The sequence below is a fragment of the Balaenoptera physalus genome (genome assembly GCF_965194825.1).
Source record: "Balaenoptera physalus genome assembly, chromosome: 19".
Taxonomy (NCBI): Eukaryota; Metazoa; Chordata; class Mammalia; order Artiodactyla; family Balaenopteridae; genus Balaenoptera; species Balaenoptera physalus.
In genome coordinates this window covers 8,667,189-8,672,519 of record NC_138900.1, presented here as the reverse complement: position 1 = coordinate 8,672,519, position 5,331 = coordinate 8,667,189, and positions in this window count along the sequence as shown.

Sequence of the window (5,331 nt, the reverse complement as noted above, 5' to 3'; positions counted from 1 at the left end):
CCTGGTGGCGCAGTGGTTAAGGATCCGCCTGCCAATGCAGGGGACATGGGTTCGAGCCCTGGTCTGGGAAGATCCCACATGCCGTGGGGCAACTGGGCCCATGAGCCACAACTACTGAGCCTGCGCTCTGGAGCCCGCAAGCCACAACTACTGAGCCCGCGTGCCACAACTTTCGAGCCCGCGTGCCTAGAGCCCGTGCTCCGCAACAAGAGAAGCCACTGCGATGAGAAGCCCGCGCACCGTAACGAAGAGTAGCCCCCGCTCGCCGCAACTAGAGAAAGCCCGCGTGCAGCAAGGAAGACCCAACGCAGCCAAAAAAAACAAAGTCTCACCGATGGACTCAGATCTTTAAGCCTGCTCCTGCCCATCCAGAAAGTAGCAGCTGCTTCTTGTTGGTCCTCCTCATGGTCTGGCTCTCATCCCTCCTGCTGCAACAGGCCATCTGAGGTGTTTTGGGGTAGATCCGGGGAGTTAAGGCTGAGCAGGGACCTCAGAGTCCAGGTGCAGGATCTGATCGCCCCTGGCGACTGCTCTCTCCTGAGTCTGTACTCATGGCCTCTGCTTTCCCTTGAACCCGGGAGACGCTGCATTGGCCCATGTACGTGTGCCACTTTGAGAGTTGGACGGGGTGGGCTCAGTGTTCCTGTGGACCCACAGGCTGCCTGCTCACCAGGGTCGTTCTGCTGCGGGGTCCGCGGGCAGTCCTCAGCCGTCCCCTCTGGACTCCCTGGCCATGTCTCCCCGACACACGTGAAAAGGGTAGGGAACGCTGTGAACGAGGATGATGCCAGTAAGTTCCACGACTCAGCTGAAATCTGGCTGACAACAGGATGGACGTGGCCAAGGCAGAGACAGCTGCGGGATAGAGGAGAGAACAAGAGACAAGAGACACAGCAAGAGAGAAACAGAGAAAGACACAAACTACCAAAGCTCACTCAAGAAGAAACTGCACAATGCTATGAACCTATTAAGAAATTTAATTCATAGTTACAAACACAGAGGACAGGCTTGGGTGGGTTCACTGGTGACCTCCAGCAGACGGGGAAGGGACTCAACAACGGCTCATTCGCAGTGTGGAAGGCGACACCTCTGGGCCAGCATTGCCCTGATGCAAAACTTGACTCAGAGGACACACAGACACAAAACTTCCTAAAAGTTCAGCAACTCATTCAGCAACATATAAAAAGAACAGTAGTACATCATGGCCAAGTGGCATTCTTCTAGGAATACAAAGTAGGTTTAACATTTGGAAGTTAATCAGTGTGATTCACCGTATTAAAAACAGAAAATGTGTTAGACGAATTTTAACAACACCTTGTGGCCTTGTGTAAACCCCCTTGACCGCTCTGCTCCAACATTTCTTTTCTCTGACAAATGAACACAGCTATACTATTTTCCCCAGAGGTTTCATTTTGATATAGAAATCTTGGGTTTAACTTTATTTAATAATAAAATAAATATAAAAATAAGAGAAATACAAATATAAAAATAAAATTTAAAATAAATAAACAATTAAAATCAATAAAATAATAAAAGTTATTTAAAAGTGCAAGTAATAAAAGAAAATGATAATCGAACTTCATCAAGATTAAAAATTTGTTCTGCAAAAGATACTAAGAAAAAGAACAACAAAAAAAAAGAATGAAAATGAAAAGGCAAGTATAGACTTTGAGAAAATATTCACTATGTATATTTAACAAATACATATATAATAACTATACATATTACATAAATATATAAACTATACAAAGAATTCTTTCAAATCAATGACAACTGCTTTATAAGAGGCAAAATACTGAATATAAACTACAAAAAGTAGATAAACAAATGGTTAATAAGCCCATGAAAAAATACTTGCAATCATTAGCTGTCGTGGAGATGCAATTAAAACTGCAATGAATATCACAGTAAATATCATTAGAATGGCTAACATAAAAAAATACAATACTAATTCAATATGTGGCACAGTCAGAGCTCACATATGTTGCTGGCGGGAACATTAATTGGTAAAACAACTCTGGAAAATAATTCAAAGAATCTGCTAAAATCGAACCTGGGCACATTCTGTGACCTGGCAGTTCTGCTCGTGGACACACACTCCACAGAAATGCACGTGTGTCCACCAAAAGCCAGGGTGTGTTGGCAGCAGCATTATTTGTAACTGGAACCCAGCCAAATGCCTATTGACAGAAGAATAGTTAAATAATTGTGATGAATTCATACATTAGAAGGACTAAACCACAGCTCCGTGCAACGCAGTGGGGGCGGGGGCAGCACCAGGCGGGCTGCGGGGGGCTGCTCAGGGTTTGTTTCTTGGTCTGGATGCTGGTGGCGCAGGTATGTTTCGTTTTCTGGGAAAACTCACCAAACTAATGATTTGTGCACTTTTCTGTATATTAAGCTTCAAGAGAAAGTTTTAAAAGGTTATTGAATGAATGCCTACGCACTTTGTATTTAGAAAGATCTTGCTAAATTGAAGTTGTACAAATTCCCCTCAAGGAAGATGAAAGGGCCCATTTCCCCGACAGCCTCGCCAGCAGTGAGCGTCATCTTTTTAACCTGGGTCAATCTGATGGGTGAAAAATAATGTCACAACGAGGGTTATTTAAGGCAGTTGAGAATGGCAAAGGCACAGCCCCACCTGGAATTTTTGTGCACGTATTGGAACAGACATGTTTCCCCAGGTAATTAATGGATAGTAAGAGCTTCTGGAACTGTTAAGGGCTATAGAATTCACCCCTGAGGGGCTGTGACCTCTGGGCCCTCAATTCTGACAGATGCCCTGATGGCCGTCTCTGGGCATTTAGAGTTTCCTCCCTTCGTCCATTTATTTCTCTGTTTTTAATACCTTGAGTTGGGAAGTCATTTTCGGGGGCCATAACAGAAAAGGGATAGAGATTTGACAACCAAAAAATGGAAACATTTTGAGAGGGTAAAGTCACCATAAAGCCAAAAGACAAGCAGCAAACTGGGAGAAGTGTTTGTAATATCTATGATGAAGCTTAAGATCCAAAATATATAGAGAGCTGCTACAAACCAATAAGAAAATGATAAAGAGCCTAGGAAGGACACAGTCAAAAGATTTGAACCCACACAGAAGAGGAAATAGAAATGGCCCAGAATAATTTGCAAAGATGCTCAGACTCACTGGCAATCAGGGGAAATTAATGTAAATCAGTACAGCCTGTTTGGAAAGACATTTGGGAGAATCTATCGAATGACCTGTGAAAAATGCCCCTTCCCCTGGACCAGTGATTCCACCTTCAGGAATTTATCCTACAGATACACATATATCTGGAAATGACGTGTGTAAGGATATTCACACCAGCTTTGTTTGTAGGAGCAAAATAGGGGAAACAGTGTAAACGTCTCTCCATATGGATCTGCTTAAATAAAACCCATCCATATAATGGACCACTTGTGCAGCCATGCCAAACAACGAGCAGGTCTGTATTGATACAAACAATATTTCCAAATTATACTAAGTGAAAAAAAGCAAGTTTGCAGAGCCATGTGTGATATCCCAATTTTTAAAAAATTGACATTTATGTTTCCATATGCTCACATAATTGAATAGAATTACACACCAGATACAATAGATACACAGCAAACTTGAATGATGGTCATCTCTGTGGAGGGAAGGGCAGGGGATAGGAGGGGTGGGGACGGAAGACAGGAAAGGGTGATTTTTCTTTTTAAATCAAGATTATTGAGGTCTAGTTTACATATAATAAAATGTCAATACATTTTGGCAAACACACCCGTGTAACCACCATCTCAATCAAGACACAACATTTTCTTTTTTTTATTTCATCATTTTATTTTTTTTAATTTTTATTTTATATTGGAGTATAGTTGATTTACAATGTTGTGTTAGTTTCAGGCGTATGGCAAAGTGATTTAATTATACATATATATATATCCATTCTTTTTCAGATTCTTTTCCCATACAGGTTATTACAGAGTATTAAGTAGAGTTCCCTGTGCTATACAGTAGGTCCTTGTTCGTTATCGTTTTATATATAGTGGTGTGTATATGTTAATCCCAACCTCCTAATGTATCCCTCCCCCACACCTTTCTCCTTTGGTAACCATAAGTTTGTTCTAAGTCTGTGAGTCTGTTTTGACACAGAACATTTTCAACACTCCAGAAAGTTTCATGGTTCCCCCCTCTTCGGGTCAATGCCCTACCCCAGCCTCAGCCCCAGGCAATCACTGATCTGCTCTCTGTCACCATTTATTAGATTTCCCTTTTCTAGAATTTCACATAAATGGAATCATACAGCACGTCCTTTTTGTGATAATCCAGTGTCTGAATATTCTACAGTCTCTTCATTCTCTAGATGTTTGGGTTGTTTCCAGTGGGGAGCTATTTATGAAATAAAGTTGCTGTGAACATTCATGTATAAGGTTTTATGTGGATATGTTTTCATTTCTCTTGGGTAAATACCTAGGAGCAGAATTGCTGCCTTAGGTAGGTGTATGTTTATGTTTAAAAGAAACTGCTAAACAGTTTTCCAAAGTGGTTCATCCACTTTACCTTCCCGCTCACAATTCGAAGGTTCCGGTAGATCCACTTTGTGGTTTTTAATTTGCATTACCCTGATGACTAATGAACTCAGGCATCTTTTCATGTTCCTATTGGCTATTTGGATGGTCTCTTGTGAAGCGTCCATTTAAGTGTTTGATCTATTTTCTATTGCGTTGTCTTTTTCTTCCTGGTTTGTAGGAGTTCTTTATATATTCTGCATACAAATGCTTGTTGAATGTCTGTACTACCAGTATCTTCTTATTTGTGGCTTGCCTTTCTATTTTAATGATGTCTGCTGACGAACAGGAGTTATTCATCTTATACTTCAGTTTGTCCAGTTTTTCTGTACAATTAGTGTTTTTGTGTCCTGTTAAAGATATCTGACGACTATTTATTGAGCACATTCTATATCGAAGGCACGACTGCTCTAGGCATTGGGGATGGAAAGTCCAAACTTCACTTCTAGGAAGCCTTCCTCCTAACACTTGCACACATGTGCAGACTGCATGTGGATATTCTGTGCTTCTATTTGCTACAGCTAGTACTGTTTCTGCAGTACAGTTAGCAGAGGAGGATTTATTGTGATGAGAGTGCCGCCGGGGCTTCAGGACCCTCACTTGTTCAGGCCTTTTTCAAGACCCTGCACCTAATGTGCTGATAGTTCTATAGTTTTTCCAAAAGAGGGCCCCTCGAATTGTATGAGCCTCAGGCCCCACAAAACCTGGATGCACCCAATTATATCAGAAAATTGGAAGCCACAAAGACACTCATCAATTGGGTGATGGCTGAATAAGTTATGC